Genomic DNA, 26462 nt, shown 5'->3' with positions numbered 1-26462 from the left:
GTACATATTTCCGTGTTTATACAGGTAGCGGTGTAGATATTTCCATGTTCATACAGATAGCGGTGTAGATATTTCCATGTTTATACAGATAGCGGTGTAGATATCTCCTTCTTAATACAGATGGCGGTGTATATATTTATATGTTCATACAGATCGCGGTGCAGATATTTCCATGTTCATAAAGATGGTGGTGTAGATATTTCCATGTTTATAGAGATAGCGGTGTAGTTACTTCCATGTGCAAAGAGATAGCTGTGTAGATATTTCCATGTATATGCAGATAGCTGTGTAGATATTTCCATTTTCATGCAGATAGCGGTGTAGATATTTCCATGTTCAAACAGATAGCGGTGTAGATATTTCCATGTTCATACAGATAGCGGTGTGGATATTTCCATGTTTATACAGATAGCGGTGAAGATGTATGCATGTTTACACAGATAGCGGTGTAGATATTTCCATGTTCATACAGATAGCGGTGTAGATATTTCCATGTTCATCCAGACGGCTGTGTAGGCATATCCATGTTCATACAGATGGCGGTGAAGATATTTCCTTGTTCATACAGATGGCTGTGTAGATATATCCAGGTTCGTAGAGATGGCGGTGAAGATATTTCCATGTTCATAAAGAAGCGGTGTAGATATTTCCATGTTCATACAGATAGCGGTGCTGATATATCCATGTTTATACAGGTAGCAGTGTAGATATTTCCATGTTTATACAGATAGCGGTGTAGATATTTCCATGTTTATACACATAGCGGTGTAGGTATTTCAATGTTCATACAGATAGCGGTGCTGATATTTCCAAGTTTATACAGGTAGCAGTGTAGATATTTCCATGTTTATACAGATAGCAGTGTAGATATTTCCATGTTTATACACATAGCGGTGTAGATATTTCCATGTTTATACAGATAGTGTGTAGATATCTCCATCTTAATACAGATGGCGGTGTAGATATTTATATGTTCATACAGATGGCGGTGCAGATATTTCCATGTTCATACAGATGGCGGTGAAGATATTTCCATGTTCATACAGATGGCGGTGTAGATACTTCCATGTTCATACTGATAGCGGTGCTGATATTTCCATGTTTATACAGGTAGCGGTGTAGATATTTCCATGTTTATACATATAGCGGTGTAGATATTTCCATGTTTATACACATAGCGGTGTAGGTATTTCCATGTTTATACAGATAGCGGTGTAGATATCTCCATCTTAATACAGATGGCGGTGTAGATATTTATATGTTCATTCAGATGGCGGTGGAGATATTTCCATGTTCATATAGATGGCGGTGTAGATATTTCCATGTTCATACAGATAGCGGTGTAGTTATTTCCTTGTGTAAAGAGATAGCTGTGTAAATATTTCCATGTATATGTAGATAGCTGTGTAGACATTTCCATTTTCATGCAGATAGCGTTGTATATATTTCCCTGTTCAAACAGTTAGCGTTGTAGATATTTCCATGTTCATAAAGATAGCAGTGTAGATATTTCCATGTTTATACAGAAAGCGGTGAAGATGTATGCATGTTTACACAGATAGCGGTGTAGATATTTCCATGTCATCCAGATGGCTCTGTAGATATATCCATGTTCATACAGATAGCGGTGTAGATATTTCCATGTTCATACAGATAGCGGTGCAGATATTTCCATGTTCATCCAGATGGCTGTGTAGATATATCCATGTTCATACAGATGGCGGTGAAGATATATCCATGTTCATACAGATAGCAGTGTAGATATTTCCATGTTCATACAGATAGCGGTGTAGTTATTTCCATGTTCATACACATAGCGGTGTATGTATTTCCATGTTCATGCAGATAGCGGTGTAGATATTTCCATGTTCATCCAGATGGATGTGTAGCTATTTCCATGTTTATACAGATATTGGTGTAGATATTTCCATGTTCATACAGATAGCGGTGTAGATATTTCCATGTTCATACAGATAGCCGTGTAGATATTGCCATGTTCATACCGATAGCGGTGCTGATACTTCCATGTTTATACAGGTAGCGGTGTACATATTTCCGTGTTTATACAGGTAGCGGTGTAGATATTTCCATGTTTATACAGATAGCAGTGTAGATAATTCCATGTTTATACAGATAGCGGTGTAGATATTTCCATGTTTTTGCAGATATTGGTGTAGATATCTCCATCTTAATACAGATGGCGGTGTAGATATTTAAATGTTCATACAGATGAAGGTGCAGATATTTCCATGTTCATACAGATGGCGGTGTAGTTATTTCCATGTTCATACAGATAGCGGTGTAGTTATTTCCATGTGTAAAGAGATAGCTGTGTAGGTATTTCCATGAATAAGCAGATAGCTCTGTAGATATTTCCGTTTTCATGCAGATAGCGGTGTATATATTTCCCTGTTCAAACAGTTAGCGGTGTAGATATTTCCATGTTCATAAAGATAGCGGTGTAGATATTTCCATGTTTATACAGATAGCGGTGTAGATATTTCCATGTTCATCCAGACGGCTGTGTAGGCATATCCATGTTCATACAGATGGCGGTGAAGATATTTCCTTGTTCATACAGATGGCTGTGTAGATATATCCAGGTTCGTAGAGATGGCGGTGAAGATATTTCCATGTTCATAAAGAAGCGGTGTAGATATTTCCATGTTCATACAGATAGCGGTGCTGATATATCCATGTTTATACAGGTAGCAGTGTAGATATTTCCATGTTTATACAGATAGCGGTGTAGATATTTCCATGTTTATACACATAGCGGTGTAGGTATTTCAATGTTCATACAGATAGCGGTGCTGATATTTCCAAGTTTATACAGGTAGCAGTGTAGATATTTCCATGTTTATACAGATAGCAGTGTAGATATTTCCATGTTTATACACATAGCGGTGTAGATATTTCCATGTTTATACAGATAGTGTGTAGATATCTCCATCTTAATACAGATGGCGGTGTAGATATTTATATGTTCATACAGATGGCGGTGCAGATATTTCCATGTTCATACAGATGGCGGTGAAGATATTTCCATGTTCATACAGATGGCGGTGTAGATACTTCCATGTTCATACTGATAGCGGTGCTGATATTTCCATGTTTATACAGGTAGCGGTGTAGATATTTCCATGTTTATACATATAGCGGTGTAGATATTTCCATGTTTATACACATAGCGGTGTAGGTATTTCCATGTTTATACAGATAGCGGTGTAGATATCTCCATCTTAATACAGATGGCGGTGTAGATATTTATATGTTCATTCAGATGGCGGTGGAGATATTTCCATGTTCATATAGATGGCGGTGTAGATATTTCCATGTTCATACAGATAGCGGTGTAGTTATTTCCTTGTGTAAAGAGATAGCTGTGTAAATATTTCCATGTATATGTAGATAGCTGTGTAGACATTTCCATTTTCATGCAGATAGCGTTGTATATATTTCCCTGTTCAAACAGTTAGCGTTGTAGATATTTCCATGTTCATAAAGATAGCAGTGTAGATATTTCCATGTTTATACAGAAAGCGGTGAAGATGTATGCATGTTTACACAGATAGCGGTGTGGATATTTCCATGTCATCCAGATGGCTCTGTAGATATATCCATGTTCATACAGATAGCGGTGTAGATATTTCCATGTTCATACAGATAGCGGTGCAGATATTTCCATGTTCATCCAGATGGCTGTGTAGATATATCCATGTTCATACAGATGGCGGTGAAGATATATCCATGTTCATACAGATAGCAGTGTAGATATTTCCATGTTCATACAGATAGCGGTGTAGTTATTTCCATGTTCATACACATAGCGGTGTATGTATTTCCATGTTCATGCAGATAGCGGTGTAGATATTTCCATGTTCATCCAGATGGATGTGTAGCTATTTCCATGTTTATACAGATATTGGTGTAGATATTTCCATGTTCATACAGATAGCGGTGTAGATATTTCCATGTTCATACAGATAGCCGTGTAGATATTGCCATGTTCATACCGATAGCGGTGCTGATACTTCCATGTTTATACAGGTAGCGGTGTACATATTTCCGTGTTTATACAGGTAGCGGTGTAGATATTTCCATGTTTATACAGATAGCAGTGTAGATAATTCCATGTTTATACAGATAGCGGTGTAGATATTTCCATGTTTTTGCAGATATTGGTGTAGATATCTCCATCTTAATACAGATGGCGGTGTAGATATTTAAATGTTCATACAGATGAAGGTGCAGATATTTCCATGTTCATACAGATGGCGGTGTAGTTATTTCCATGTTCATACAGATAGCGGTGTAGTTATTTCCATGTGTAAAGAGATAGCTGTGTAGGTATTTCCATGAATAAGCAGATAGCTCTGTAGATATTTCCGTTTTCATGCAGATAGCGGTGTATATATTTCCCTGTTCAAACAGTTAGCGGTGTAGATATTTCCATGTTCATAAAGATAGCGGTGTAGATATTTCCATGTTTATACAGATAGCGGTGTAGATATTTCCATGTTCATACAGATAACCGTGTAGATATTGCCATGTTCATACCGATAGCGGTGCTGATACTTCCATGTTTATACAGGTAGCGGTGTATATATTGCCGTGTTTATACAAATAGCTGTGTAGATATTTCCATGTTCATACAGATAGCGGTGTAGATATTTCCATGTTTATACAGATAGCGGTGTAGATATCTCCTTCTTAATTCTGATGGCGGTGTAGATATTTCCATGTTCATACAGATGGCGGTGTAGATATTTCCATGTTTATAGAGATAGCGGTGTAGTTATTTCCATGTGCAAAGAGATAGCTGTGTAGTTATTTCCATTTATATGCAGATAGTCGTGTAGATATTTCCATTTTAGTGAAGATAGCAGTGTAGATATTTCCATGTTCAAACAGATAGCGGTGTAGATATTTCCATGTTCATACAGTTAGCGGTGTAGATATTTCCATGTTTATACAGATAGCGGTGAAGATGTATGCATGTTTTCACAGATAGCGGTGTAGATATTTCCATGTTCATCCAGACGGCTGTGTAGACATATCCATGTTCATACAGATGGCGGTGAAGATATTTCCATGTTCATACAGATGGCTGTGTAGATATATCCATGTTCATACAGATGGCGGTGACGATATTTCCATGTTCATACAGACGGCGGTGTAGATATTTCCATGTTCATTCAGATAGCGGTGCTGATATTTCCATGTTTATACAGGTAGCGGTGTAGATATTTCCATGTTTATACAGATAGCGGTGTAGAAATTTCCATGTTTATACAGATAGCGGTGTAGATATTTCCATGTTTATACAGATATCGGTGTAGATATCTCCATCTTAATACAGATGGCGGTGTAGATATTTATATGTTCATACAGATGGCGGTGCAGATATTTCCATGTTCATAAGGATGGCGGTGAAGATATTTCCATGTTCATACAGATGGCGGTGTAGAAACTTCCATGTTCATACTGATAGCGGTGCTGATATTTCCATGTTTATACAGGTAGCGGTGTAGATATTTCCATGTTTATACACATAGCGGTGTAGATATTTCCATGTTTATACAGATAGCGGTGTAGACATTTCCATGTTTATGCAGATAGTTGTGTAGATATCTCCATCTTAATACAGATGGCGGTGTAGATATTTAAATGTTCATACAGATGGCTGTGTAGACATATCCATGTTCATACAGATGGCGGTGAAGATATTTCCATGTTCATACAGATAGTGGTGTAGATATTTCCATGTTCATACAGATAGCGGTGTAGATATTTCCATGTTCATACAGATGGCTGTGTAGATATATCCATGTTCCTACAGATGGCGGTGAAGATATTTCAATGTTCATACAGTTGGCGGTGTAGATATTTCCATGTTCATACAGATAGCGGGGCTGATATTTCCATGTTTATACATGTAGCGGTGTAGATATTTCCATGTTTATACAGATAGCGGTGTAGATATTTCCATGTTTATACACATAGCGGTGTAGATATTTCCATGTTCATACAGATAGCGGTGTATGTATTTCCATTTTCATACAGATAGCGGTGTAGATATTTCCATTTTCATGCAGATAGCGGTGTATATATTTCCCTGTTAAAACAGTTAGCGGTGTAGATATTTCCATGTTCATAAAGATAGCGGTGTAGATATTTCCATGTTTATACAGATAGCGGTGAAGTTGTATGCATGTTTACACAGATAGCGGTGTAGATATTTCTACGTTCATCCAGATGGCTGTGTAGATATATCCATGTTCATACAGATGGCGGTGAAGATATTTCCATGTTCATACAGATAGCGGTGTAGATATTTCCATGTTCATACAGATAGTGGTGTAGATATTTCCATGTTCATACAGATAGCGGTGTAGATATTTCCATGTTCATACAGATATCGGTGTATGTATTTCCATGTTCATATAGATAGCGGTGTAGATATTTCCATGTTCATCCAGATGGCTGTGTAGATATTTCCATGTTCATACAGATAGCGGTGTAGATATTTACATGTTCATACAGATAGCAGTGTAGTTATTTCCATGTGTAAAGAGATAGCTGTGTAGATATTTCCATGTATATGCAGATAGCTGTGTAGACATTTCCATTTTCAAGCAGATAGCGGTGTATATATTTCCCTGTTCCAACAGTTAGCGGTGTAGATATTTCCATGTTCATAAAGATAGCAGTGTAGATATTTCCAAGTTTATACAGATAGCGGTGAAGATGTATGCATGTTTAAACAGATAGCGGTGTAGATATTTCCATGTTCATCCAGATGGCTGTGTAGATATATCCATGTTCATACAGATAGCGGTGTAGATATTTCCATGTTCATACAGATATCGGTGCAGATATTTCCATGTTCATCCAGATGGCTGTGTAGATATATCCATGTTCATAAAGATGGCGGTGAAGATATTTCCATGTTCATACAGATAGCGGTGTAGATATTTCCATGTTCATACAGATAGCGGTGTAGATATGTCCATGTTCATACAGATAGCGGTGTATGTATTTCCATGTTCATACAAATAGCGGTGTTGATATTTCCATGTTCATCCAGATGGCTGTGTAGATATATCCATGTTCATACAGATGGCGGTGACGATATTTCCATGTTCATACAGACGGCGGTGTAGATATTTCCATGCTCATACAGATAGCGGTGTAGATATTTCCATGTTCATTCAGATAGCGGTGCTGATATTTCCATGTTTATACAGGTAGCGGTGTAGATATTTCCAAGTTTATACAGATAGCGGTGTAGAAATTTCCATGTTTATACAGATAGCGGTGTAGATATTTCCATGTTTATACAGATAGCGGTGTAGATATCTCCATCTTAATACAGATGGCGGTGTAGATATTTATATGTTCATACAGATGGCGGTGCAGATATTTCCATGTTCATAAGGATGGCGGTGAAGATATTTCCATGTTCATACAGATGGCGGTGTAGAAACTTCCATGTTCATACTGATAGCGGTGCTGATATTTCCATGTTTATACAGGTAGCGGTGTAGATATTTCCATGTTTATACACATAGCGGTGTAGATATTTCCATGTTTATACAGATAGCGGTGTAGACATTTCCATGTTTATGCAGATAGTTGTGTAGATATCTCCATCTTCATACAGATGGCGGTGTAGATATTTAAATGTTCATACAGATGGCTGTGTAGACATATCCATGTTCATACAGATGGCAGTGAAGATATTTCCATGTTCATACAGATAGCGGTGTACATATTTCCATGTTCATACAGATAGCGGTGTAGATATTTCCATGTTCATACAGATGGCTGTGTAGATATATCCATGTTCCTACAGATGGCGGTGAAGATATTTCCATGTTCATACAGTTGGCGGTGTAGGTATTTCCATGTTCATACAGATAGCGGGGCTGATATTTCCATGTTTATACATGTAGCGGTGTAGATATTTCCATGTTTATACAGATAGCGGTGTAGATATTTCCATGTTTATACACATAGCGGTGTAGATATTTCCATGTTCATACAGATAGCGGTGTATGTATTTCCATTTTCATACAGATAGCGGTGTAGATATTTCCATTTTCATGCAGATAGCGGTGTATATATTTCCCTGTTCAAACAGTTAGCGGTGTAGATATTTCCATGTTCATAAAGATAGCGGTGTAGATATTTCCATGTTTATACAGATAGCGGTGAAGTTGTATGCATGTTTACACAGATAGCGGTGTAGATATTTCTACGTTCATCCAGATGGCTGTGTAGATATATCCATGTTCATACAGATGGCGGTGAAGATATTTCCATGTTCATACAGATAGCGGTGTAGATATTTCCATGTTCATACAGATGGCGGTGTAGATATTTCCATGTTCATACAGATAGCGGTGTAGATATTTCCATGTTCATACAGATATCGGTGTATGTATTTCCATGTTCATATAGATAGCGGTGTAGATATTTCCATGTTCATCCAGATGGCTGTGTAGATATTTCCATGTTCATACAGATAGCGGTGTAGATATTTCCATGTTCATACAGATAGCGGTGTAGTTATTTCCATGTGTAAAGAGATAGCTGTGTAGATATTTCCATCTATATGCAGATAGCTGTGTAGACATTTCCATTTTCATGCAGATAGCGGTGTATATATTTCCCTGTTCCAACAGTTAGCGGTGTAGATATTTCCATGTTCATAAAGATAGCAGTGTAGATATTTCCAAGTTTATACAGATAGCGGTGAAGATGTATGCATGTTTAAACAGATAGCGGTGTAGATATTTCCATGTTCATCCAGATGGCTGTGTAGATATATCCATGTTCATACAGATAGCGGTGTAGATATTTCCATGTTCATACAGATATCGGTGCAGATATTTCCATGTTCATCCAGATGGCTGTGTAGATATATCCATGTTCATAAAGATGGCGGTGAAGATATTTCCATGTTCATACAGATAGCGGTGTAGATATTTCCATGTTCATACAGATAGCGGTGTTGATATTTCCATGTTCATACAGATAGCGGTGTATGTATTTCCATGTTCATACAGATAGCGGTGTTGATATTTCCATGTTCATCCAGATGGCTGTGTAGATATATCCATGTTCATACAGATAGCGGTGTAGATATTTCCATGTTCATCCAGATGGCTGTGTAGCTATTTCCATGTTCATACAGATAGTGGTGTAGATGTTTCCATGTTCATACAGATAGCGGTGTAGATATTTCCATGTTCATACAGATAGCCGTGTACATATTGCCATGTTCATACCGATAGCGGTGCTGATACTTCCATGTTTATACAGGTAGCGGTGTACATATTTCCGTCTTTATGCAGGTAGCGGTGTAGATATTTCCATGTTCATACAGATAGCGGTGTAGATATTTCCATGTTTATACAGATAGCGGTGTAGATATCTCCTTCTTAATACAGATGGCGGTGTAGATATTTATATGTTCATACAGATCGCGGTGCAGATATTTCCATGTTCATACAGATGGTGGTGTAGATATTTCCATGTTTATAGAGATAGCGGTTTAGTTATTTCCATTTGCAAAGAGATAGCTGTGTAGATATTTCCATGTATATGCAGATAGCTGTGTAGATATTTCCATTCTCATGCAGATAGCGGTGTAGATATTTCCATGTTCAAACAGATAGCGGTGAAGATATTTCCATGTTCATACAGATAGCGGTGTGGATATTTCCATGTTTATACAGATAGCGGTGAAGATGTATGCATGTTTACACAGATAGTGGTGTAGATATTTCCATGTTCATACAGATAGCGGTGTAGATATTTCCATGTTCATCCAGACGGCTGTGTAGACATATCCATGTTCATACAGATGGCGGTGAAGATATTTCCTTGTTCTTACAGATGGTTGTGTAGATATATCCAGGTTCGTAGAGATGGTGGTGAAGATTGTTCCATGTTCATACAGAAGCGGTGTAGATATTTCCATGTTCATACAGATAGCGGTGCTGATATATCCATGTTTATACAGGTAGCAGTGTAGATATTTCCATGTTTATACAGATAGCAGTGTAGATATTTCCATGTTTATACACATAGCGGTGTAGGTATTTCCATGTTCATACAGATAGCGTTGCTGATATTTCCATGTTTATACAGGTTGCAGTGTAGATATTTCCATGTTTATACAGATAGCAGTGTAGATATTTCCATGTTTATACACATAGCGGTGTAGATATTTCCATGTTTATACAGATAGCGTGTAGATATGTCCATCTTAATACAGATGGCGGTGTAGATATTTATATGTTCATACAGATGGCGGTGCAGATATTTCCATGTTCATACAGATGGCGGTGAAGATATTTCCATGTTCATACAGATGGCGGTGTAGATACTTCCATGTTCATACTGATAGCGGTGCTGATATTTCCATGTTTATACAGGTAGCGGGGTAGATATTTCCATGTTTATACATATAGCGGTGTAGATATTTCCATGTTTATACACATAGCGGTGTAGATATTTCCATGTTTATACAGATAGCGGTGTAGATATCTCCATCTTAATACAGATGGCGGTGTAGATATTTATATGTTCATTCAGATGGCGGTGGAGATATTTCCATGTTCATACAGATAGCGGTGTAGTTATTTCCATGTGTAAAGAGATAGCTGTGTAGATATTTCCATGTATATGCAGATAGCTGTGTAGACATTTCCATTTTCATGCAGATAGCGGTGTATATATTTCCCTGTTCAAACAGTTAGCGGTGTAGATATTTCCATGTTCATAAAGATAGCAGTGTAGATATTTCCATGTTTATACAGAAAGCGGTGAAGATATATGCATGTTTACACAGATAGCGGTGTAGATATTTCCATGTTCATCCAGATGGCTCTGTAGATATATCCATGTTCATACATATAGCGGTGTAGATATTTCCATGTTCATACAGATAGCGGTGCAGATATTTCCATGTTCATCCAGATGGCTGTGTAGATATATCCATGTTCATACAGATGGCGGTGAAGATATATCCATGTTCATACAGATAGCGGTGTAGATATTTCCATGTTCATACAGATAGCGGTGTATGTATTTCCATTTTCATACAGATAGCGGTGTAGATATTTCCATTTTCATGCAGATAGCGGTGTATATATTTCCCTGTTCAAACAGTTTGCGGTGTAGATATTTCCATGTTCATAAAGATAGCGGTGTAGATATTTCCATGTTTATACAGATAGCGGTGAAGTTGTATGCATGTTTACACAGATAGCGGTGTAGATATTTCTACGTTCATCCAGATGGCTGTGTAGATATATCCATGTTCATACAGATGGCGGTGAAGATATTTCCATGTTCCTACAGATAGCGGTGTAGATATTTCCATGTTCATACAGATAGCGGTGTAGATATTTCCATGTTCATACAGATAGCGGTGTAGATATTTCCATGTTCATACAGATATCGGTGTATGTATTTCCATGTTCATATAGATAGCGGTGTAGATATTTCCATGTTCATCCAGATGGCTGTGTAGATATTTCCATGTTCATACAGATAGCGGTGTAGATATTTCCATGTTCATACAGATAGCAGTGTAGTTATTTCCATGTGTAAAGAGATAGCTGTGTAGATATTTCCATGTATATGCAGATAGCTGTGTAGACATTTCCATTTTCATGCAGATAGCGGTGTATATATTTCCCTGCTCCAACAGTTAGCGGTGTAGATATTTCCATGTTCATAAAGATAGCAGTGTAGATATTTCCAAGTTTATACAGATAGCGGTGAAGATGTATGCATGTTTAAACAGATAGCGGTGTAGATATTTCCATGTTCATCCAGATGGCTGTGTAGATATATCCATGTTCATACAGATAGCGGTGTAGATATTTCCATGTTCATACAGATATCGGTGCAGATATTTCCATGTTCATCCAGATGGCTGTGTAGATATATCCATGTTCATAAAGATGGCGGTGAAGATATTTCCATGTTGATACAGATAGCGGTGTAGATATATCCATGTTCATAGAGATAGCGGTGTAGATATGTCCATGTTCATACAGATAGCGGTGTATGTATTTCCATGTTCATACAAATAGCGGTGTTGATATTTCCATGTTCATCCAGATGGCTGTGTAGATATATCCATGTTCATACAGATGGCGGTGATGATATTTCCATGTTCATACAGACGGCGGTGTAGATATTTCCATGCTCATACAGATAGCGGTGTAGATATTTCCATGTTCATTCAGATAGCGGTGCTGATATTTCCATGTTTATACAGGTAGCGGTGTAGATATTTCCATGTTTATACAGATAGCGGTGTAGAAATTTCCATGTTTATACAGATAGCGGTGTAGATATTTCCATGTTTATACAGATAGCGGTGTAGATATCTCCATCTTAATAAAGATGGCGGTGTAGATATTTATTTTTTCATACAGATGGCGGTGCAGATATTTCCATGTTCATAAGGATGGCGGTGAAGATATTTCCATGTTCATACAGATGGCGGTGTAGAAACTTCCATGTTCATACTGATAGCGGTGCTGATATTTCCATGTTTATACAGGTAGCGGTGTAGATATTTCCATGTTTATACACATAGCGGTGTAGATATTTCCATGTTTATACAGATAGCGGTGTAGACATTTCCATGTTTATGCAGATAGTTGTGTAGATATCTCCATCTTCATACAGATGGCGGTGTACATATTTAAATGTTCATACAGATGGCTGTGTAGACATATCCATGTTCATACAGATGGCGGTGAAGATATTTCCATGTTCATACAGATAGCGGTGTAGATATTTCCATGTTCATACAGATGGCTGTGTAGATATATCCATGTTCCTACAGATGGCGGTGAAGATATTTCCATGTTCATACAGATAGCGGTGTAGATATTTCCATGTTCATACAGATAGCAGTGTAGATATTTCCAAGTTTATACAGATAGCGGTGAAGATGTATGCATGTTTAAACAGATAGCGGTGTAGATATTTCCATGTTCATCCAGATGGCTGTGTAGATATGTCCATGTTCATACAGATAGCGGTGTAGATATTTCCATGTTCATACAGATATCGGTGCAGATATTTCCATGTTCATCCAGATGGCTGTGTAGATATATCCATGATCATAAAGATGGCGGTGAAGATATTTCCATGTTCATACAGATAGCGGTGTAGATATTTCCATGTTCATACAGATAGCGGTGTGGATATTTCCATGTTTATACAGATAGCGGTGAAGATGTATGCATGTTTACACAGATAGTGGTGTAGATATTTCCATGTTCATACAGATAGCGGTGTAGATATTTCCATGTTCATCCAGACGGCTGTGTAGACATATCCATGTTCATACAGATGGCGGTGAAGATATTTCCTTGTTCTTACAGATGGTTGTGTAGATATATCCAGGTTCATAGAGATGGTGGTGAAGATTTTTCCATGTTCATACAGAAGCGGTGTAGATATTTCCATGTTCATACAGATAGCGGTGCTGATATATCCATGTTTATACAGGTAGCAGTGTAGATATTTCCATGTTTATACAGATAGCAGTGTAGATATTTCCATGTTTATACACATAGCGGTGTAGGTATTTCCATGTTCATACAGATAGCGTTGCTGATATTTCCATGTTTATACAGGTAGCAGTGTAGATATTTCCATGTTTATACAGATAGCAGTGTAGATATTTCCATGTTTATACACATAGCGGTGTAGATATTTCCATGTTTATACAGATAGCGTGTAGATATGTCCATCTTAATACAGATGGCGATGTAGATATTTATATGTTCATACAGATGGCGGTGCAGATATTTCCATGTTCATACAGATGGCGGTGAAGATATTTCCATGTTCATACAGATGGCGGTGTAGATACTTCCATGTTCATACAGATAGCGGTGTATGTATTTCCATGTTCATACAGATAGCGGTGTTGATATTTCCATGTTCATCCAGATGGCTGTGTAGATATATCCATGTTCATACAGATAGCGGTGTAGATATTTCCATGTTCATCCAGATGGCTGTGTAGCTATTTCCATGTTCATACAGATAGTGGTGTAGATATTTCCATGTTCATACAGATAGCGGTGTAGATATTTCCATGTTCATACAGATAGCCGTGTACATATTGCCATGTTCATACCGATAGCGGTGCTGATACTTCCATGTTTATACAGGTAGCGGTGTACATATTTCCGTCTTTATGCAGGTAGCGGTGTAGATATTTCCATGTTCATACAGATAGCGGTGTAGATATTTCCATGTTTATACAGATAGCGGTGTAGATATCTCCTTCTTAATACAGATGGCGGTGTAGATATTTATATGTTCATACAGATCGCGGTGCAGATATTTCCATGTTCATACAGATGGTGGTGTAGATATTTCCATGTTTATAGAGATAGCGGTGTAGTTATTTCCATGTGCAAAGAGATAGCTGTGTAGATATTTCCATGTATATGCAGATAGCTGTGTAGATATTTCCATTTTCATGCAGATAGCGGTGTAGATATTTCCATGTTCAAACAGATAGCGGTGTAGATATTTCCATGTTCATACAGATAGCGGTGTGGATATTTCCATGTTTATACAGATAGCGGTGAAGATGTATGCATGTTTACACAGATAGTGGTGTAGATATTTCCATGTTCATACAGATAGCGGTGTAGATATTTCCATGTTCATCCAGACGGCTGTGTAGACATATCCATGTTCATACAGATGGCGGTGAAGATATTTCCTTGTTCTTACAGATGGTTGTGTAGATATATCCAGGTTCATAGAGATGGTGGTGAAGATTTTTCCATGTTCATACAGAAGCGGTGTAGATATTTCCATGTTCATACAGATAGCGGTGCTGATATATCCATGTTTATACAGGTAGCAGTGTAGATATTTCCATGTTTATACAGATAGCAGTGTAGATATTTCCATGTTTATACACATAGCGGTGTAGGTATTTCCATGTTCATACAGATAGCGTTGCTGATATTTCCATGTTTATACAGGTAGCAGTGTAGATATTTCCATGTTTATACAGATAGCAGTGTAGATATTTCCATGTTTATACACATAGCGGTGTAGATATTTCCATGTTTATACAGATAGCGTGTAGATATGTCCATCTTAATACAGATGGCGATGTAGATATTTATATGTTCATACAGATGGCGGTGCAGATATTTCCATGTTCATACAGATGGCGGTGAAGATATTTCCATGTTCATACAGATGGCGGTGTAGATACTTCCATGTTCATACAGATAGCGGTGTATGTATTTCCATGTTCATACAGATAGCGGTGTTGATATTTCCATGTTCATCCAGATGGCTGTGTAGATATATCCATGTTCATACAGATAGCGGTGTAGATATTTCCATGTTCATCCAGATGGCTGTGTAGCTATTTCCATGTTCATACAGATAGTGGTGTAGATATTTCCATGTTCATACAGATAGCGGTGTAGATATTTCCATGTTCATACAGATAGCCGTGTACATATTGCCATGTTCATACCGATAGCGGTGCTGATACTTCCATGTTTATACAGGTAGCGGTGTACATATTTCCGTCTTTATGCAGGTAGCGGTGTAGATATTTCCATGTTCATACAGATAGCGGTGTAGATATTTCCATGTTTATACAGATAGCGGTGTAGATATCTCCTTCTTAATACAGATGGCGGTGTAGATATTTATATGTTCATACAGATCGCGGTGCAGATATTTCCATGTTCATACAGATGGTGGTGTAGATATTTCCATGTTTATAGAGATAGCGGTGTAGTTATTTCCATGTGCAAAGAGATAGCTGTGTAGATATTTCCATGTATATGCAGATAGCTGTGTAGATATTTCCATTTTCATGCAGATAGCGGTGTAGATATTTCCATGTTCAAACAGATAGCGGTGTAGATATTTCCATGTTCATACAGATAGCGGTGTGGATATTTCCATGTTTATACAGATAGCGGTGAAGATGTATGCATGTTTACACAGATAGTGGTGTAGATATTTCCATGTTCATACAGATAGCGGTGTAGATATTTCCATGTTCATCCAGACGGCTGTGTAGACATATCCATGTTCATACAGATGGCGGTGAAGATATTTCCTTGTTCTTACAGATGGTTGTGTAGATATATCCAGGTTCATAGAGATGGTGGTGAAGATTTTTCCATGTTCATACAGAAGCGGTGTAGATATTTCCATGTTCATACAGATAGCGGTGCTGATATATCCATGTTTATACAGGTAGCAGTGTAGATATTTCCATGTTTATACAGATAGCAGTGTAGATATTTCCATGTTTATACACATAGCGGTGTAGGTATTGCCATGTTCATACCGATAGCGGTGCTGATACTTCCATGTTTATACAGGTAGCGGTGTACATATTTCCGTCTTTATGCAGGTAGCGGTGTAGATATTTCCATGTTCATACAGATAGCGGTGTAGATATTTCCATGTTTATACAGATAGCGGTGTAGATATCTCCTTCTTAATACAGATGGCGGTGTAGATATTTATATGTTCATACAGATCGCGGTGCAGATATTTCCATGTTCATACAGATGGTGGTGTAGATATTTCCATGTTTATATTGATAGCGGTGTAGTTATTTCCATGTGCAAAGAGATAGCTGTGTAGATATTTCCATGTATATGCAGATAGCTGTGTAGATATTTCCATTTTCATGCAGATAGCGGTGTAGATATTTCCATGTTCAAACAGATAGCGGTGTAGATATTTCCATGTTCATACAGATAGCGGTGTGGATATTTCCATGTTTATACAGATAGCGGTGAAGATGTATGCATGTTTACACAGATAGTGGTGTAGATATTTCCATGTTCATACAGATAGCGGTGTAGATATTTCCATGTTCATCCAGACGGCTGTGTAGACATATCCATGTTCATACAGATGGCGGTGAAGATATTTCCTTGTTCTTACAGATGGTTATGTAGATATATCCAGGTTCATAGAGATGGTGGTGAAGATTTTTCCATGTTCATACAGAAGCGGTGTAGATATTTCCATGTTCATACAGATAGCGGTGCTGATATATCCATGTTTATACAGGTAGCAGTGTAGATATTTCCATGTTTATACAGATAGCAGTGTAGATATTTCCATGTTTATACACATAGCGGTGTAGGTATTTCCATGTTCATACAGATAGCGTTGCTGATATTTCCATGTTTATACAGGTAGCAGTGTAGATATTTCCATGTTTATACAGATAGCAGTGTAGATATTTCCATGTTTATACACATAGCGGTGTAGATATTTCCATGTTTATACAGATAGCGTGTAGATATGTCCATCTTAATACAGATGGCGGTGTAGATATTTATATGTTCATACAGATGGCGGTGCAGATATTTCCATGTTCATACAGATGGCGGTGAAGATATTTCCATGTTCATACAGATGGCGGTGTAGATACTTCCATGTTCATACTGATAGCGGTGCTGATATTTCCATGTTTATACAGGTAGCGGGGTAGATATTTCCATGTTTATACATATAGCGGTGTAGATATTTCCATGTTTATACACATAGCGGTGTAGATATTTCCATGTTTATACAGATAGCGGTGTAGATATCTCCATCTTAATACAGATGGCGGTGTAGATATTTATATGTTCATTCAGATGGCGGTGGAGATATTTCCATGTTCATACAGATAGCGGTGTAGTTATTTCCATGTGTAAAGAGATAGCTGTGTAGATATTTCCATGTATATGCAGATAGCTGTTTAGACATTTCCATTTTCATGCAGATAGCGGTGTATATATTTCCCTGTTCAAACAGTTAGCGGTGTAGATATTTCCATGTTCATAAAGATAGCAGTGTAGATATTTCCATGTTTATACAGAAAGCGGTGAAGATATATGCATGTTTACACAGATAGCGGTGTAGATATTTCCATGTTCATCCAGATGGCTCTGTAGATATATCCATGTTCATACATATAGCGGTGTAGATATTTCCATGTTCATACAGATAGCGGTGCAGATATTTCCATGTTCATCCAGATGGCTGTGTAGATATATCCATGTTCATACAGATGGCGGTGAAGATATATCCATGTTCATACAGATAGCGGTGTAGATATTTCCATGTTCATCCAGATGGCTGTGTAGATATATCCATGTTCATACAGATAGCGTTGTAGATATTTCCATGTTCATCCAGATGGCTGTGTAGCTATTTCCATGTTCATACAGATAGTGGTGTAGATATTTCCATGTTCATACAGATAGCGGTGTAGATATTTCCATGTTCATACAGATAGCCGTGTAGATATTGCCATGTTCATACCGATAGCGGTGCTGATACTTCCATGTTTATACAGGTAGCGGTGTACATATTTCCGTGTTTATACAGGTAGCGGTGTAGATATTTCCATGTTCATACAGATAGCGGTGTAGATATTTCCATGTTTATACAGATATCGGTGTAGATATCTCATTCTTAATACAGATGGCGGTGTAGATATTTATATGTTCATACAGATGGCGGTGCAGATATTTCCATGTTCATACAGATAGCGGTGTAGATATTTCCATGTTTATACAGATAGCGGTGTAGATATCTCATTCTTAATACAGATGGCGGTGTAGATATTTATATGTTCATCCAGACGGCTGTGTAGACATATCCATGTTCATACAGATGGCGGTGAAGATATTTCCATGTTCATACAGCTGGCTGTGTAGATATATCCATGTTCATACAGATGGCGGTGAAGATTTTTCCATGTTCATACAGATGGCGGTGTAGATATTTCCATGTTCATACAGATAGCGGTGCTGATATTTCCAAGTTTATACAGGTAGCAGTGTAGATATTTCCATGTTTATACAGATAGCGGTGTAGATATTTCCATGTTTATACACATAGCGTTGTAGATATTTCCATGTTTATACAGATAGCGGTGTAGATATCTCCATCTTAATACAGATGGCGGTGTAGATATTTATATGTTCATACAGATGGCGGTGCAGATATTTCCATGTTCATACGGATGGCGGTGAAGATATTTCCATGTTCATACAGATGGCGGTGTAGAAACTTCCATGTTCATAATGATAGCGGTGCTGATATTTCCATGTTTATACAGGTAGCGGTGTAGATATTTCCATGTTTATACAGATAGCAGTGTAGATATTTCCATGTTTATACACATAGCGGTGTAGATATTTCCATGTTTATACAGATAGCGGTGTAGATATTTCCATGTTTATGCAGATATTGGTGTAGATATCTCCATCTTAATACAGATGGCGGTGCAGATATTTAAATCTTCATACAGATGGCGGTGCAGATATTTCCATGTTCATACAGACTGTGGTGTAGATATTTCCATGTTCATACAGATAGCGGTGTAGTTATTTCCATGTGTAAAGAGATAGCTGTGTAGGTATTACCATGTATAAGCAGATAGCTCTGTAGATATTTCCGTTTTCATGCAGATAGCGGTGTATATATTTCCCTGTTCAAACAGTTAGCGGTGTAGATATTTCCATGTTCATGAAGATAGCGGTGTAGATATTTCCATGTTTATACAGATAGCGGTGTAGATATTTCCATGTTCATACAGATAGCCGTGTAGATATTGCCATGTTCATACCGATAGCGGTGCTGATACTTCCATGTTTATACAGGTAGCGGTGTATATATTGCCGTGTTTATACAGATAGCGGTGTAGATATTTCCATGTTCATTCAGATAGCGGTGTAGATATTTCCATGTTTATACAGATAGCGGTGTAGATATCTCCTTCTTAATTCTGATGGCGGTGTAGATATTTCCATGTTCATACAGATGGCGGTGTAGATATTTCCATGTTTATAGAGATATCGGTGTAGTTATTTCCATGTGCAAAGAGATAGCTGTGTAGATATTTCCATTTATATGCAGATAGTCGTGTAGATATTTCCATTTTCATGGAGATAGCGGTGTAGATATTTCCATGTTCATACAGATAGCCGTGTACATATTGCCATGTTCATACCGATAGCGGTGCTGATACTTCCATGTTTATACAGGTAGCGGTGTACATATTTCCGTCTTTATGCAGGTAGCGGTGTAGATATTTCCATGTTCATACAGATAGCGTTGTAGATATTTCCATGTTTATACAGATAGCGGTGTAGATATCTCCTTCTTAATACAGATGGCGGTGTAGATATTTATATGTTCATACAGATCGCGGTGCAGATATTTCCATGTTCATACAGATGGTGGTGTAGATATTTCCATGTTTATAGAGATAGCGGTGTAGTTATTTCCATGTGCAAAGAGATAGCTGTGTAGATATTTCCATGTATATGCAGATAGCTGTGTAGATATTTCCATTTTCATGCAGATAGCGGTGTAGATATTTCCATGTTCAAACAGATAGCGGTGTAGATATTTCCATGTTCATACAGATAGCGGTGTGGATATTTCCATGTTTATACAGATAGCGGTGAAGATGTATGCATGTTTACACAGATAGTGGTGTAGATATTTCCATGTTCATACAGATAGCGGTGTAGATATTTCCATGTTCATCCAGACGGCTGTGTAGACATATCCATGTTCATACAGATGGCGGTGAAGATATTTCCTTGTTCTTACAGATGGTTGTGTAGATATATCCAGGTTCATAGAGATGGTGGTGAAGATTTTTCCATGTTCATACAGAAGCGGTGTAGATATTTCCATGTTCATACAGATAGCGGTGCTGATATATCCATGTTTATACAGGTAGCAGTGTAGATATTTCCATGTTTATACAGATAGCAGTGTAGATATTTCCATGTTTATACACATAGCGGTGTAGGTATTTCCATGTTCATACAGATAGCGTTGCTGATATTTCCATGTTTATACAGGTAGCAGTGTAGATATTTCCATGTTTATACAGATAGCAGTGTAGATATTTCCATGTTTATACACATAGCGGTGTAGATATTTCCATGTTTATACAGATAGCGTGTAGATATGTCCATCTTAATACAGATGGCGATGTAGATATTTATATGTTCATACAGATGGCGGTGCAGATATTTCCATGTTCATACAGATGGCGGTGAAGATATTTCCATGTTCATACAGATGGCGGTGTAGATACTTCCATGTTCATACAGATAGCGGTGTATGTATTTCCATGTTCATACAGATAGCGGTGTTGATATTTCCATGTTCATCCAGATGGCTGTGTAGATATATCCATGTTCATACAGATAGCGGTGTAGATATTTCCATGTTCATCCAGATGGCTGTGTAGCTATTTCCATGTTCATACAGATAGTGGTGTAGATATTTCCATGTTCATACAGATAGCGGTGTAGATATTTCCATGTTCATACAGATAGCCGTGTACATATTGCCATGTTCATACCGATAGTGGTGCTGATACTTCCATGTTTATACAGGTAGCGGTGTACATATTTCCGTCTTTATGCAGGTAGCGGTGTAGATATTTCCATGTTCATACAGATAGCGGTGTAGATATTTCCATGTTTATACAGATAGCGGTGTAGATATCTCCTTCTTAATACAGATGGCGGTGTAGATATTTATATGTTCATACAGATCGCGGTGCAGATATTTCCATGTTCATACAGATGGTGGTGTAGATATTTCCATGTTTATAGAGATAGCGGTGTAGTTATTTCCATGTGCAAAGAGATAGCTGTGTAGATATTTCCATGTATATGCAGATAGCTGTGTAGATATTTCCATTTTCATGCAGATAGCGGTGTAGATATTTCCATGTTCAAACAGATAGCGGTGTAGATATTTCCATGTTCATACAGATAGCGGTGTGGATATTTCCATGTTTATACAGATAGCGGTGAAGATGTATGCATGTTTACACAGATAGTGGTGTAGATATTTCCATGTTCATACAGATAGCGGTGTAGATATTTCCATGTTCATCCAGACGGCTGTGTAGACATATCCATGTTCATACAGATGGCGGTGAAGATATTTCCTTGTTCTTACAGATGGTTGTGTAGATATATCCAGGTTCATAGAGATGGTGGTGAAGATTTTTCCATGTTCATACAGAAGCGGTGTAGATATTTCCATGTTCATACAGATAGCGGTGCTGATATATCCATGTTTATACAGGTAGCAGTGTAGATATTTCCATGTTTATACAGATAGCAGTGTAGATATTTCCATGTTTATACACATAGCGGTGTAGGTATTTCCATGTTCATACAGATAGCGTTGCTGATATTTCCATGTTTATACAGGTAGCAGTGTAGATATTTCCATGTTTATACAGATAGCAGTGTAGATATTTCCATGTTTATACACATAGCGGTGTAGATATTTCCATGTTTATACAGATAGCGTGTAGATATGTCCATCTTAATACAGATGGCGATGTAGATATTTATATGTTCATACAGATGGCGGTGCAGATATTTCCATGTTCATACAGATGGCGGTGAAGATATTTCCATGTTCATACAGATGGCGGTGTAGAAACTTCCATGTTCATACAGATAGCGGTGTATGTATTTCCATGTTCATACAGATAGCGGTGTTGATATTTCCATGTTCATCCAGATGGCTGTGTAGATATATCCATGTTCATACAGATAGCGGTGTAGATATTTCCATGTTCATCCAGATGGCTGTGTAGCTATTTCCATGTTCATACAGATAGTGGTGTAGATATTTCCATGTTCATACAGATAGCGGTGTAGATATTTCCATGTTCATACAGATAGCCGTGTACATATTGCCATGTTCATACCGATAGCGGTGCTGATACTTCCATGTTTATACAGGTAGCGGTGTACATATTTCCGTCTTTATGCAGGTAGCGGTGTAGATATTTCCATGTTCATCCAGATGTCTGCGTAGATATATCCATGTTCATACAGATAGCGGTGTAGATATTTCCATGTTCATCCAGATGGCTGTGTAGCTATTTCCATGTTCATACAGATAGTGGTGTAGATATTTCCATGTTCATACAGATAGCGGTGTAGATATTTCCATGTTCATACAGATAGCCGTGTACATATTGCCATGTTCATACCGATAGCGGTGCTGATACTTCCATGTTTATACAGGTAGCGGTGTACATATTTCCGTCTTTATGCAGGTAGCGGTGTAGATATTTCCATGTTCATACAGATAGCGGTGTAGATATTTCCATGTTTATACAGATAGCGGTGTAGATATCTCCTTCTTAATACAGATGGCGGTGTAGATATTTATATGTTCATACAGATCGCGGTGCAGATATTTCCATGTTCATACAGATGGTGGTGTAGATATTTCCATGTTTATAGAGATAGCGGTGTAGTTATTTCCATGTGCAAAGAGATAGCTGTGTAGATATTTCCATGTATATGCAGATAGCTGTGTAGATATTTCCATTTTCATGCAGATAGCGGTGTAGATATTTCCATGTTCAAACAGATAGCGGTGTAGATATTTCCATGTTCATACAGATAGCGGTGTGGATATTTCCATGTTTATACAGATAGCGGTGAAGATGTATGCATGTTTACACAGATAGTGGTGTAGATATTTCCATGTTCATACAGATAGCGGTGTAGATATTTCCATGTTCATCCAGACGGCTGTGTAGACATATCCATGTTCATACAGATGGCGGTGAAGATATTTCCTTGTTCTTACAGATGGTTGTGTAGATATATCCAGGTTCATAGAGATGGTGGTGAAGATTTTTCCATGTTCATACAGAAGCGGTGTAGATATTTCCATGTTCATACAGATAGCGGTGCTGATATATCCATGTTTATACAGGTAGCAGTGTAGATATTTCCATGTTTATACAGATAGCAGTGTAGATATTTCCATGTTTATACACATAGCGGTGTAGGTATTTCCATGTTCATACAGATAGCGTTGCTGATATTTCCATGTTTATACAGGTAGCAGTGTAGATATTTCCATGTTTATACAGATAGCAGTGTAGATATTTCCATGTTTATACACATAGCGGTGTAGATATTTCCATGTTTATACAGATAGCGTGTAGATATGTCCATCTTAATACAGATGGCGATGTAGATATTTATATGTTCATACAGATGGCGGTGCAGATAATTCCATGTTCATACAGATGGCGGTGAAGATATTTCCATGTTCATACAGATGGCGGTGTAGATACTTCCATGTTCATACAGATAGCGGTGTATGTATTTCCATGTTCATACAGATAGCGGTGTTGATATTTCCATGTTCATCCAGAGGGCTGTGTAGATATATCCATGTTCATACAGATAGCGGTGTAGATATTTCCATGTTCATCCAGATGGCTGTGTAGCTATTTCCATGTTCATACAGATAGTGGTGTAGATATTTCCATGTTCATACAGATAGCGGTGTAGATATTTCCATGTTCATACAGATAGCCGTGTACATATTGCCATGTTCATACCGATAGCGGTGCTGATACTTCCATGTTTATACAGGTAGCGGTGTACATATTTCCGTCTTTATGCAGGTAGCGGTGTAGATATTTCCATGTTCATACAGATAGCGGTGTAGATATTTCCATGTTTATACAGATAGCGGTGTAGATATCTCCTTCTTAATACAGATGGCGGTGTAGATATTTATATGTTCATACAGATCGCGGTGCAGATATTTCCATGTTCATACAGATGGTGGTGTAGATATTTCCATGTTTATAGAGATAGCGGTGTAGTTATTTCCATGTGCAAAGAGATAGCTGTGTAGATATTTCCATGTATATGCAGATAGCTGTGTAGATATTTCCATTTTCATGCAGATAGCGGTGTAGATATTTCCATGTTCAAACAGATAGCGGTGTAGGTATTTCCATGTTCATACAGATAGCGGTGTGGATATTTCCATGTTTATACAGATAGCGGTGAAGATGTATGCATGTTTACACAGATAGTGGTGTAGATATTTCCATGTTCATACAGATAGCGGTGTAGATATTTCCATGTTCATCCAGACGGCTGTGTAGACATATCCATGTTCATACAGATGGCGGTGAAGATATTTCCTTGTTCTTACAGATGGTTGTGTAGATATATCCAGGTTCATAGAGATGGTGGTGAAGATTTTTCCATGTTCATACAGAAGCGGTGTAGATATTTCCATGTTCATACAGATAGCGGTGCTGATATATCCATGTTTATACAGGTAGCAGTGTAGATATTTCCATGTTTATACAGATAGCAGTGTAGATATTTCCATGTTTATACACATAGCGGTGTAGGTATTTCCATGTTCATACAGATAGCGTTGCTGATATTTCCATGTTTATACAGGTAGCAGTGTAGATATTTCCATGTTTATACAGATAGCAGTGTAGATATTTCCATGTTTATACACATAGCGGTGTAGATATTTCCATGTTTATACAGATAGCGTGTAGATATGTCCATCTTAATACAGATGGCGATGTAGATATTTATATGTTCATACAGATGGCGGTGCAGATATTTCCATGTTCATACAGATGGCGGTGAAGATATTTCCATGTTCATACAGATGGCGGTGTAGATACTTCCATGTTCATACAGATAGCGGTGTATGTATTTCCATGTTCATACAGATAGCGGTGTTGATATTTCCATGTTCATCCAGATGGCTGTGTAGATATATCCATGTTCATACAGATAGCGGTGTAGATATTTCCATGTTCATCCAGATGGCTGTGTAGCTATTTCCATGTTCATACAGATAGTGGTGTAGATATTTCCATGTTCATACAGATAGCGGTGTAGATATTTCCATGTTCATACAGATAGCCGTGTACATATTGCCATGTTCATACCGATAGCGGTGCTGATACTTCCATGTTTATACAGGTAGCGGTGTACATATTTCCGTCTTTATGCAGGTAGCGGTGTAGATATTTCCATGTTCATACAGATAGCGGTGTAGATATTTCCATGTTTATACAGATAGCGGTGTAGATATCTCCTTCTTAATACAGATGGCGGTGTAGATATTTATATGTTCATACAGATCGCGGTGCAGATATTTCCATGTTCATACAGATGGTGGTGTAGATATTTCCATGTTTATAGAGATAGCGGTGTAGTTATTTCCATGTGCAAAGAGATAGCTGTGTAGATATTTCCATGTATATGCAGATAGCTGTGTAGATATTTCCATTTTCATGCAGATAGCGGTGTAGATATTTCCATGTTCAAACAGATAGCGGTGTAGGTATTTCCATGTTCATACAGATAGCGGTGTGGATATTTCCATGTTTATACAGATAGCGGTGAAGATGTATGCATGTTTACACAGATAGTGGTGTAGATATTTCCATGTTCATACAGATAGTGGTGTAGATATTTCCATGTTCATACAGATAGCGGTGTAGATATTTCCATGTTCATACAGATAGCCGTGTACATATTGCCATGTTCATA

This window comes from Gorilla gorilla, chromosome 5 (genome assembly GCF_029281585.2).
Source record: "Gorilla gorilla gorilla isolate KB3781 chromosome 5, NHGRI_mGorGor1-v2.1_pri, whole genome shotgun sequence".
Taxonomy (NCBI): Eukaryota; Metazoa; Chordata; class Mammalia; order Primates; family Hominidae; genus Gorilla; species Gorilla gorilla.
Note: the sequence above shows the minus strand (reverse complement) of the source record.